Below are 13,748 nucleotides of genomic sequence, written 5' to 3'. Positions count from 1 at the left end.
TTGGCTATCACTGTACAAGACACAATTGTCTTGTTTGAATCCAAGCTCTTCTAAGAATCTGTGAAGCCACAGAATTTCTTTGCTTGCCTCCGTCATTGCTACATACTTTGCTTCCGTGGTAGAAAGTGAAACCACTTTCTGCAGCTTTGAAGCCCAGCTTATTGCTGTGCCTCCAACCGTGAACACATAGCCAGTAGTGCTCCTTCGAGTGTCTTTGTCACCTGCCATATCTGCATCAGCATATCCTTCTAGAAAAATATCAGTTCCTCCAAAATACAAAGCATTTGTTGTTGTCCCTTTTAGATACCTAAGTATCCACTTCACAGCTTGCCAATGCTCTTTACCTGGGTTGTCCATGAACCTACTCACAACTCCCACTGCATGTGCAATGTCTGGCCTTGTCCAGACCATAGCATACATTAGAGAACCTACCGCTGACATATGGAACTTTAGACATATAGGCTATCTCCTCTTGTGTCTTTGGACACATATCCTTCGTTAGTTTAAAATGACCTTCCAAAGGTGTAGAAACTGGTTTTGCATTTTGCATTGCAAACCTTTTTAGTACCTTCTTGATGTAATCTTCTTGAGATAGCTTTATTGTCTTCTTCGTCCTGTCCCTTGATATTTTCATAACAAGTATCCTCTTTGCAGCACCTAAATCTTTCATTGAAAAAGATTTGGACAGCTCCTCTTTTAGGTCTTTGATGTCCTGCATGTTAGCACTTGCAATCAACATGTCATCAACATACAACATTAGGATGATGAATTTCCCATCTCCCAAATTCTCCGTGTAGACGCAGTGATCCGAGTTGCATCTTGTGAATCCATGATCCAACATCCATCGATCAAACTTCAAGTACCATTGTCTTGATGCTTGCTTTAAACCATACAAGCTCTTCTTTAATCTGCAAACCATTTTCTCCTTACCTTTTACTTCATACCCCTTTGGTTGAAGCATGTAGATTTCCTCCTCTAAGTCACCGTGAGGAAATGCCGTATTTACATCCATTTGCTCGAGATTTAGATCATGAGCAGCCACAAGGCTTAAGAAAAGCCTAATTGAGTTCATTTTTACAACAGGAGAAAATATTTCATTGAAGTCAATACCTTTCTTTTGAGAAAAACCTTTTACCACAAGCCTAAACTTGTACCTTTTCTTCCCACCTTCTTCTTCCTTTAGCTTGTACACCCATTTGTTTTGAAGTGCCCGCTTACCTTTAGGCAACTCAACCAACTCCCATGTTTGGTTGCGATGTAGTGAGTCCATCTCCACTTGCATGCTCTTCGTCCATTCTTCTTTGGATTCATATTGCATAACTTCTTCATATGATTCCGGCTATCCAGAATCTGAGATCAAGAGATGGTTGAAGGAAGGAACAAACCTTTCTGGAGGTCTACTTGCTCTTGTAGATCTTCGGGGAATAGGTTGAGGCTCCTCATTTGATTGACGTTGTTGCACATTGTCACCGTTTGCAGTCCTTGAGTCTTCACCGTCCTCAAGCTCCATGTACTCGTCACCTGTTTCTTTTGTTTGTTTTCTTTCCAAGTAATCTTTGTACATATTTTGTTCGTTAAAAATTACATCCCTACTCCTTAAGATTTTACCATCTTCAGGATTCCATAGGCGATACCCAAAGTCTCCTTCTCCATAGCCAATGAAGAAACACTTTTTGGACTTTGCATCTAACTTTGATCTTAGGCTTCTATCTATGTGCATAAAAGCCTCACACCCAAAAACTTTGAGAAATGCATAATTCACCGGTTTACCTGTCCATGCCTCTTCTGGAACTCCCCCATCCAATGCCGTTGAGGGTGACCGATTGATTAAGTACACAGACGTACTTACAGCTTCCGCCCAAAGCTCAAGCGGTAGGCCTGCATGTAGCCGCATGCTTCGTGCTCGCTCCATGATCATCCTTTCCGAAATCCCATTTTGTTGAGGTGTCCTTGGGGTTGTCCTTTGCCTCCGAATGCCATTGCTAGCACAAAAGCTTTCAAAAGCTTGGCTTCAATATTCGCCTCCATTGTCGGATCTGAGGCATTTAACCTTGGTACCTGTTTCATTCTCCACAAAGGCTTTCCACCTTTGAAATATGAAAAATACATCGGATTTATTCTTCATGACATAAACCCATGTTTTTCTAGTCGCGTCGTCTATGAATGTTACATAGTACAATGAGCCACCAAGTGATGGTATACTTGCAGGACCCCAAACATCAGAATGAACCAACTCAAGTTTTTTATTTTTTCTATCATTTCCTGATTTTTGAAATTTTACCCTCTTTTGTTTACCATAAACACAATCTTCACAAAACTCTAAGTCCACTTCTTTCAAACCTGGTAGAAGCTTCTTTGTTTGAAGGATTTGCATTCCTTTGGCACTCATATGCCCAAGTCGGTAGTGCCACACCGCACTGTCAACTTCTGTAGTTGCTGCACAAGCTGAAGGTTGCGTGCTAACAGTACACAAGTAAAGTGTACCGACTTTTTCACCCTTGGCAACCACCAAAGATCCCTTTGAGATCTTCCACCGTTTGTTTCCGAATGCAATGTTGTGACCTTCATCGTCCAATTGTCCTGTAGAGATCAAATTTTTGCGAAGAGAAGGAACATGCCTAACATCTTTAAGCTTCCATTCATTTCCGTTAGCAGTTTTGACAGAAACTGTACCTTTGCCGACAATCTCACAAGCTTCATCATCTCCCAAGTATACATACCCAAAATTACCTTTGGTGTAGTCTTGGAAATGTTGCTTGTGTGGTGTCGCATGGAATGAAGCCCCGGAATCTACTATCCAGGAATTAGACACATTGTCTAATGAGAGAATTAGAGCATCTTGCTCTACTTTACCTGCCACATTGGCCTCCGATGTTGGCTTGTTGTCTTGAGACTCTGTCTCCTTCTTCTTCTTGGACTAGCAATCCTTCTTGACGTGGCCCTTCTTGCCGCAGTTCCAACATTCAAGAACTGACTTTGTGCGTGACTTGCTCCGCCTTGAGCGATCACGACCCTTTTGGTTTTTGAACCTCTCCTTAAGCCTTCCTCTTGTTTCCACTGATAGTGCAGCACTTGATGATTCTCCTGTGCTTCTCCTTCGCATTTCCTCGCTTAGGAGAACACCCACAACATCATCAAACTTAAGAGTATTTGTGCCAGAGATAGAATTACTTACAACCATCACAAGGCTGTCCCAACTATCCGGTAGAGATGATAGTATAAGGAGAGCTCGCACTTTGTCATCGAAATTGATTTTCACTGATCGAAGTTGACTTATGTTTGTGTTAAAGTCATTTAAGTGTTCTGCAACTGAACCATTCTCTGCCATCTTTAGATTGAACAAGCGCTTCATAAGAAATACCTTATTGGATGCCGATGGTTTCTCGTAGAAGTCGTCAAGTGACTTCATCAAGTCCTCCGTGGTATTCATCTCCGAAACATTGAAGGCCACCGTTGACGCCAAGCTTAACCGGATTGTTCCCAGTGCCTTTCGATCAAGGACAATCCATGCTTCATCTGCCATTGTTGCGGGCTTCTTCGCAAGACCGCCTAGTGGAAAATAGAGGTCCTTCTGGTAGAGATAGTCTTCAATCTGCATCTTCCAATGTTGGTAGATTTTACCGTTGAACTTCTCAATCTTGAGCTTCCCTTCCTCCGCCATAACTCCCACTCAATTCAAGGAATCCTTTCCTTGAGATAATTTACCTACGAGCAAACCTTGCTCTGATACCAGTTGTTAGAAAATAAGACGTAGCTAAATAGATAATTGAGTAGATTACTTAATGGAGAGAGACAGATTTTTATACACGATATTATAGAGTAGAGAGAGAGAGAGAGAGTACACACAATATACGTGGTTCACCCAATGTGGGCTACGTCCACGGGAAAGCAGCCACCCAATGGCTTTAGTACTTCAAAACAAGAAGTAGTTTACAAAGGGATTATACCCTTAATGGAGCTCCCGCCTTGCTTCACTCTCACTACCTCACACTCACCTTGTTGCATCAACTTCACACTATGAAATGTGTGTAGAAATGGCCTCCTTTTATAGGCCAAAAGGGCTGCCCTCTCTTATGAGAGATAGCCATGTGTAGCCGCCCTTGTGCGAATAAGTCCAAATCGGACCCTCCAATCCGCCCATGTGTGGCCGCCCTTGAGAAGACAAGTCCGCTTTTGAATTCGGCCACCGGCCACCGAACATTGACTTCCAACCACCGACCACCGGCCATTGACTTCCGACCACCGGCCATCGGGCATTGACTACTGGCCAACCGACCAGTTGTTTTCCAACTACTTTCCGGCCGCCGTCCGGCCATAATATTCCGGCGGAAAAAAAAGTCTCGGGGGCCTCCGCCCCCGAGGCCTTTAAAGTTTCCCCTGATTCTTGTCCATGAAAATTTTGGTTTCCGGTGAGTGATTTTCCTTCACACACGATGGCTTCTCCTCATAATGGGGGCCTTACAAATGTGCGCTTTTACCACAGAAAATTACAAGGTTAAATCAAGCTCCATACTTAACACAATGCCCTATGCACATGTTTACTTTATTCCTAGGTGGTCAAGGTGGACCTACGTACGACTTTGTTCAGTTTGAAAATGCACTTTATATATTGCAACCCAACGTTCTCCTCTGCATAACCGTTCTATAGCACGAGGACAACCCCTCATCCCAATTTTCATCCTCAAATATATTTTGCACCAGGTTCTGTGATCGACACACCAAGACTCCTTTCTCCCTCCAACTGTCACAACACATAACTCTCTCTCTCTCTCTCTCTCTCTCTCTCTCTCTCTCTCTCTCATGTTACGTTCTATGAGAAATAAAGAAAAATTGACTACGCTTGATTGAGAATAAGATGGATGTCTCAAAGATGGATCCACAGTCTAGAGACTAAATGGTCGATATTACGAGGCTGAATGGAAATCTGCAAACAACTACTCAAGTAGGTTAAGGAGTAGGTTAAGGTGCAACACTTTTGCTCGATTTAACTACCCTCTTTGGTATTCCTTTGTTGTATAGGGAGAGCTATGGGACACAACTTGCTTCTTCCCGATGCTCATCAAGTCCCAAGTTGAGCTATTATTGGTGCCTATCAATTGGTTATACTCATCTACTCGTGTTTCACAACAAAAGCCAAGGTCAAAACCATCACAACCAAGTAATCGACATCTATCAGCTTATACACAAAAAAGGCCCACCAAGCAAGACTAGTTACACACACACATGTGCATATACACGAGCAAAGCTCTGCGCTATGAGTACTTCATTATTAACTGTCATAGTTATGCCTGAGGTGACTCCTTGAACTTATTCAGCAAGTAGTGTATCCATATTAGCAATAGATTACCTCCCAATTTAGCGTTTTCTAATGAATGACCAAAGTTGGGTTATTATAGCTTTGTGCAGCATGAGCTTTTCAATGAGGCTTGTTATCATCATTCGCCCGTGCTTTATTAATGTCGTTGTTACGTTGCGTGATAAATTAAAATCATTCATGTGAGGTTGATGGCTGTGCAATGTTGGTTGAGGGAAATGGCTTCAGATCGTGCCAAGCGACAGCTTCCAGGCTCATAAAAACAAAATAGGACATTAGGCTCACCAAGTAATTAAGGCTATTGAGATCATGAACATCAAAGAAGCGGGAGCACATATGGTATGTGCCAACGATTTTAAAAAAAATCATTGGCACACAAATCAGGAGAGATCCCTTGAGGAGCGGCTTCATGGCGGCAAGGATACCAACCAGGGATGCATTCATGAGGGGGCAAGCCAAGGGTTCGCGTAGGCAAGGCGCTTGGTGAGGGACAAGCCGAACTAGCATGCTAGCTAGCAGAGCAACGTGTGTGATAGAAGGGGAGACACCAAAGTTTTTTTTTAATTGTAAATCAATTATGGGCAGGCACAGGAGTTCTCTCGATGAGTTGGCCGTAGGTTGTGAGTTTGATCTACATGTGTTGCAAGTCTTTGTTTTGGAAGTAATATGTGAAGTGCACTCTTAGAAGCAAAATCTTCAAAGATTCTACCTAATAAAATTGAGAACCTGCCACTATGTACCCATTAGAAAAAAATAATCGCATATGCCCTACTAGATTGTCTCTCTCACCTTGTGTCTACTCCCTCCCAAAGCGACTCCCTCTCTCTTTCTACTCATGTCCAAGCCCAAGTCGGACAACTCTCTCTCTCTCTCTCTCTCTCTCTCTCTCTCTCTCTCTCTCTCTCTCTCTCTCTCTCTCTCTCTCTCTCTCTCTCTCTCTCTCTCTCTCAGCAGTGAACTAACATGAACATGGCTAGTATAGGAATTTGTTGTGGGTGTGAGTGGAGGGCCCTCTGAGGGGGAACATGCTGGTAGTGTGCCAGGGGTGTGAGGGTGAGAGTTTGAGAGAGCTATTGGTCATGGCCTGTTATTGTTGTTGGCGAAGGCATAAATCCCGAAAAGGGGCCGGGGGGGGGGGGGGGGGGGGGGGGGATTAAGTTAGGTAAAAACTTTGATTATTGGCACACGTCTATATGGGACCCCGGGGGATTCACCATGAGAAACTTGTCGCACCACATACGTGCAAGGGAAGGGGGTTCTTTGGGAGGCTAGATAAGAGTATTAGGGGTAGGTTCTAATAATTGCTCCTTCATCAAAAAAAAAAAAAATAGAAGGGGGTTGTGATGTATACTTCAAGGGGAAAAATAAGGGGTATTTGGGGGTAGTGGGGAAGATATTGATAACATGCATATAAACATACAAATCAAGGGTTTTTAATAGTAAACAAGCCAATTATTGCTAGTGAATTATATGTGGTTACCCCATCACATGCCCCTATAAAGACAATACAAGCCAACATGATTAAGGTATCGACTTTAAAAATGTAACTTGTAATGCATCGAGTTTGGTTTTTCTTTGCTTGAAGGTGAGAAACTATACCAAATCATATATATAAGTTAGGAACATAATAACTACATGTCATATAAGTAAATAGGGGATTTTCTAAGACTCTCTGCTCACACGTGGCATGTCCTTGTCCATAGAGAGTGAATCCCCTAGGTATGGATTGCGTAAATAGCATAGTTACACCCAAGTGGGGTACTTGCTACTCTTGAGGTCGTGAACAAAAAGGCTTTCATTCAAAAAGGGCAACCCATTTGAAAGGGCACTTCTTTTGTGTGCGTTGAAAGTCGATGGTCATGTGAGTTTCGTTGGTCTCAATAGATAATATCGGTGATTCTTTTATGTGGGGGCTGGTTAAGGTACACCCTAAGGGAACAATCAAGGATCATAACTTGAGACATCTGATTGATGGTTTTTTTGGTTGTTGCACGTGCAAGTTATGAGAAGCAATTAACTGAATTAAAGGACATTTACAGTGCCTATGGGAGAGCCCTCTAAGCCTCTTTAAAACAAGCTGCAATCAGCTTCATGTCTATTACATGCTAGGCCCCATGTGTAGCATGGATCACTTGAGAGGGCATGGCCAAACTTATAATGATGGTTGAGATTGATAAAGAGGCCCATTGTGACTAGGATATCCAAAATGTTTTCGAGCAAAGGCTCCATCCCCACAAGAATTTCAAAGCAAAGCTTATTGCGCTTGGTGCATCACTCATCATAATTGAGTCACTCACTAGATCACATGATTTATACACTGCATGTGGGAGCTCCCTCAACACATATATACACGGAGGGTTAGAGTCCTCTAGACAACTAGCTGAGTAAGGTACTACTATGTGTTGGCATGCACAAATCATATCATGTCAACATGATATGATCTGCATGTGGAAAATTTACCACCATTGCAATAATTCTAGCTTACCCAAAATCCAAGGACAAAGATGTCTTGTATAGAGACCGTCTTCTACTTTCGTCAAAGGAAAGGGCAAAGAGTGGGTTTATTGTTCATCCAAGGTATATAGAGACCCACCTATCACAACGGTCCATTCACCAAATATGTACCTACGTTGCCTTCATAGAAATGCCTATGCCAATTGTGTGAGTTGGCACCAGAAACTAAGGATTTCATTTTCCATCGTCCCGCTTATTATGAGGTGAGGGGATGCTTCCACTATCTTTTATGAAGGAGACTTTGGACCACTCACCAAAATTTGGATTATCTAGATCAAAGATGTCTTTGCTTATCTCAAAGATTCTTGGACTCAAGAGACAATTCGAAGGACCAACACACTAGTGTTGCATAGAGACCTAGGACCAAAGCATATATGATAGCTTTTTCATGAACATAATGATAGCATGATTGCAAGCAATTTTACTCCACATGTCCTTTTAGAAAGCAAGGCTACACCCTATGTTGCTTGCTCAAGGCTTTGATAGAGATGATGGATCTAGGATAGTGTTTCCAAATATCGAGTGATGTCCACTCGCTTCTTTGTTGAGGAGCAAATAGACAACTCTGTGCATTTTTGGCTCGTATCTTCTTTGCTAGAGGATAAGCAATGAAGCAATGTCGATCATCTTCTCTGAAAGTGTCGCAAAGGAACTCATCCAACAAGAGACCAATACACATATTATATAAAATAGACATCCATGGTCTTTTTGCCTTAATTTTTTTATCTTGCCAAGGGTGGAGTGAGATCAAGGCAAGGAGCACATGAAAAGAGGAAAGGCAACCAATGAGTTGCTCCCAAAGACCTCAATATGCAATATCATTGGCCCACTTTACGAAAGGAGAGAAGACAGATTTGTTGTAGTAATACTACATCAAAGAGGCAAACAAAACCTAACATCGCCACTTGGTTATGTTGATGGTGTTCTTTTTCATGCCAGAAGTGGAAAACACCTTAGATTGTAAAGAATTTCATGCTTTTCCACAAAAGGATGGCTTCAAAAAACGAACATTAATACCTCTTGCCATGAAAACACCATGTGAGCAAAGAAGATTCCTTATATTTGAGAGGCTGATTTGCATTCACAATATGTCATCAATGTGCCTACATTATAGTCTTGTCATGTGGAAGACTCTCTCTCTCATAGCAATGATTTATCTCTCTATCCCAATTTTCTTGGGGCCTATGGAGTCCAATCAAACCAAGCAAGTCCATGCAATCTAATTTTAGTGCAAGTGCAAATTGATATCTTAAAGACCAAGAGCCCCTATTAATGTTTTACAAATGGTCTCGCATAACTCGTAAAAGAATGAGTTTAAAGCGTGAACAAAAATATTTAAAAAAAAATCACCATGCACGTTCTCCACGAAAAAGGAATTGCTATTTCATATGTTGGCTATTTTTTTGAGCTCTTACAAAAAGAAAAAGAACGTGAAATGATGAATCAAAAAATGGACAAAAACCTTTAATGACAAAATGGAGCAAAAAGCTAAATACAAGGAACTGAAAAGAACCTTAAAAGAGGTATAGACCACTTAAATGGAATCCGACAAAGAAAAACAAGGGGCTAGCAGTGTGTCATCGTCTCTACAAAAAGTATACTCTACAAGACCAAAGGATCATTGTAAATCAACCCATGAGACAACCTAGGGAACTGGAGAAATCCTATGAAGGCCCTGAAAAATCCAAAAAGATTGACCTATCAGGTCCTACGGAAGGATAGATGTGAAAAAGTACAAGCATGAAACCAACAAGATATTGTAGAAGCCAGATGGACAATGCAATTCATTACAATAGTGCAAGCTTCAATGGATTGAGTGTAAGCTTTTATTACAAGTGTTGGCTTTGAGCCAAGCTATTTTGCTCCTAGCATGAAGGATTACAACAGAGAGAGAGAGAGAGAGAGAGAGAGAGAGAGAGAGAGAGAGAGAGAGAGAGAGAGAGAGAGAGATGACAATAGGGTCTACATCATTGACTGCCAATGTCATGCTTTGTTCTTCAAACAATTGCCAAGTCGCAAGTTGAAGAGTACGCTAGTGACGAAGCTATGTGGTGCATGTGTGTGTGTTTGTGATGAGTATAGAGTGATAGACTATGTGTGGGTGGAGTACTCACTACTAATGAGTGAGACCCCTTATTCTTTTATGTAGATAGAATAAGGTCAGTGGTCAATGAAGTCAGTGGATGGTCGGGCACCAGAGGTACAACCTCAGGACAAGGTTCTAAGATTTGAGGAGATTTTTGGGACAATGGATATTTGACCTCGATCTCTCTATACACTTCAATCTAGACTATGGAAAATTCAGCTCATTAGGTCTAGATGTGCATAGTTCCCAATCCATTGGCTATGGACATTGAGCACTATTTCATCCCTCCTGTTGATCAAGAGGAGGGTATAAACTCGTCCTTCCTCACATCCAACCCTCTAACTCCTCCCCTTCCATCCACAACACTCTTGATAAGAGATGGCTTCAAGACAAAGACAGGAAGTTATGGGCCTTCAAGGTTCAAAGCATTTGCGCAGTTGCCATTCTCTCAAACAAAACAACTCTTTTTTGGCTCATACTTCATTAAGTTGTCTAGATAGGAGTCAAGGTGAAAAAAATGAGGATAGGTCAAGGTCTTTGTTCTTGATGCAAGTCTATAGAAGATATTGCCCATTTGTTAATTGTTTGTCCTTTTAACTTGTTTATCAATTGTCCTTGGAATTGGCCTATTTTAGCTCCCGTGATTAAAGTCTTAGGGTTCCATCCCTCTTTTGCAATAGTTTTTGTTAGGAGAGAATGTTAGCCTCCTAATTGCATTCTTGAATAAAGCTCAATCTGAATTCCTATGGATTAATTTGTAGCAAAGGGATTTCTTTGTTTATGAAGGAGCGTATCAGATGCCTAGCCTAAGATTTTTTTTTTTATGATTTCTTTTAGGAAAAACAGATTTGTCTAGGCCAAATAAGAGTATGGCACAAAAGGAGTGTCATCTTGAAAGATAATGGCCTAGCCTAAGATTTTTTTTTTTTATGATTTCTTTTAGGACAAGCGAATTTGTCTAGGCCAAATAAGAGTATGGCACAAAAGGAGTGTCATCTTGAAAGATAATGTCCTAGTTGTGTGAATCCCTCTAAGATCAAGGAAGAGATCTTGAGATTGAGGAAGGAAATTATGGTCATCTTGATGACTGGTCCATACACATTGGATAGGAAATTTATAAGGTGATGGAGCACGTCCAAGAAGGGCAAGAATTTTTGGATGGCATCCGTATGGAACTAAATTCCCTCTCACCTAAATGAAGATGTATTGTTGTGGCTCCACTCCCCACCCAATATAGGACTTTTTGTAAATGATGTCTTGGACTTCTCATCCCCAAATGTATTCTAGACCTTATAATTTTTTGAAAAGCCACCTACTCTAAACCCTTTCTTGGGTTCCCATCATGTATATATTTTCTTCTCTCTAATTAAAATTCACAGTGTACTTAGGGCCCAAAAAAAAGTATCCTATGTTGTTAAGAAATCTATGTTTATAACTTTAATGATTGCCAATTGCGTTAGCATCACATACATGATTTGAATTACTACGCTACAACTATACAACAAGATAGGTTAGATTTGCCACATTGTTCCATTGAGAAGCTATGTTGTACGCGTGTTATATTTACATCAACATACACTAAATTTTGGACTTCAAAAGAAAATCCAAGAATTTTTTGAAGTACTTGGGCTTACATAAAATGTCTTTTTCCCTTAGTTTTTCTCTCTAGCGAGATAATCTCCATCCATTGCAAGGAGCATGGGGTATGAGTACCATTGCTCAATTGAATCAAAAGCCTTAGCCGTGTATACCCCTTTATTAGATAGAGTGAGGGCCTCAAGCCATTCCAATATTCCTACATTTTAGTGGTGAAAATTATAACCCTTGTACATTCATGAAATTATATATATATATATATATATATATATATATAGAGAGAGAGAGAGAGAGAGAGAGAGAGAGAGAGAGAGAGAGAGAGTACAATTTGTGCAGGTGGAGCTCTTGAAATAGGCATTGTAGCTCCCATACCAATAGGATGGTTGAAATCTTGATGAATGTTCATCATCTACATGCAAGGTTAGTTATTGCACTAGTCATCCCTTGGCTCCACCATTTCCAACCTACACCATCACTAATCTAGCATTGAACCTAGCTTACATTGTAACTTTTGTGCTATTTGAATAAAGTTGCAAAGAAAACAGCTAGCAACAGTTGCTAACTGGATAAGAGAATTTGAACCACCACTCGAAAAAGAACCATTTCAATCTTTTCTAAAAAATGTCAAACTAATGAGGCAGTTGTCAATAGCTAAGTTATTTACTAGGGTTTATAATTAAAATATGTACAATTTTTAACCTTGAAAATTAAGGTCATGAGTTTTCATTTTCTGCCGATAAATTCATACTACAAGCTAGGATGTGTGAACACTAAATTGGACTACTAGCTACTAGTTGTGTAGTATGCTAGAGAATGAAGCGAGCAGAGCACTATCATCAATAGTATGTGCTACATGTATAAAAATATAAAGGATAGTACATAGACTTCAAAATGTAGGTGCAAGTAATAACTTGTATATGGGCCAAGCTACACATGTTGACACTAGAGTGGTGTTAACCAGCACTAAAAATCGATGTTTTGTTGTGTATTTAATGTGGCTTTTGACTTGGCAATTTCTCCAAGCTCCCATGTACCTTACCTAGATGAAGATATTAAGGAACATACAAAACAAGGTTAATATCATGACAAAATGTATTGGGGAAGAACATGCAAAAAAAACAAGGTTAACATCATGACAAAAAGAACATGGAAAAAATTGGGTTAACTTTCAAGATTAGCTACAAAAATTTCCAGTTTAGAAACTCCACTCAAATATAGTAACAATTACTTTTTCAAATAATGGTGTCTCTTGTATGGACACATGTGCACTAGTTATTTGTCTCTTGTATGGTCACATGTGCACCAGTTATTTGCAACTCTGCAAGTCTTCTTGTCACTATACCAATATTGTCACAATTCATGGGTTAAAAATACACTTATTATTGGTGCACAGGTGGCCACATCCTTACTTGAACCACAATGATGAAAAAACTCTACCTTTGAATTAGGCCACCATAAAGCTTGTCTGTGACATAAATACTCCCACCGCCGCTCTTCAAACTCAGAGATCTCCCATTTGGTCAAGCTAAGCTAAGAATCTATCCACAAGTGGCATGCCTCTTTTGAATCCTCCAGAGTTATGCAAGGCCACATCCCAAGCATTGCACATGCTCGGTAATACACCACCTTGAATATAAGCATGTATCCTACTACCTTGGTGCAATCCTTAGCAAGCTCAAGCTTTCAAAGAAGCACCCATTGCTTTAGAGTTCTCATCATTCTCTTACTTTTGCCAATGTTTGACTTGTCTAGCTCATAATGCTTCTTCCTTAAGTTTGTTATTACTGCTGTACACATTCATCTAAGAAGCTAACTAGATATTCATCTGGGCATGCTTCTCCTCACCAAAAAGCAAAACCTTTGTGAAACTAGCAAAAAGGTTATGCTTTCACCTCTAAAACCTAACCTTTTCGCTTATCTAGCAAAAAGATTTTGTGATGCTCAATGGAAATGCACAGAGTATCCTTGTTGGAATGATTATTTGGAGCTTCGGTCTTCTCCTATTTTCATACTAGAAGAGCATACCAAACTAAAAGATACTCGAGCAATGGCACCATTTTTATTGTTATCATAGCTCTGTCCAAAAGATTCAAATATTGAAAAAGAGCAACTCTGCAAGTCTAGTGTTCACATATTTCCCTCATGTTATCAAGAGACATGGCATAGGCTTGAAAAGATAAGTACGTGCACGGACCACCATTAGCAAAAGAGATCACATCTAGGAAATGCACACCTCTT

This window comes from Adiantum capillus-veneris, chromosome 24, assembly GCF_014529385.1.
Source record: "Adiantum capillus-veneris isolate H3 chromosome 24, ASM1452938v2, whole genome shotgun sequence".
Lineage (NCBI taxonomy): Eukaryota > Viridiplantae > Streptophyta > Polypodiopsida > Polypodiales > Pteridaceae > Adiantum > Adiantum capillus-veneris.
The sequence above is the reverse complement of the archived record's forward strand: the minus strand, read 5'-3'. Positions refer to the sequence as shown.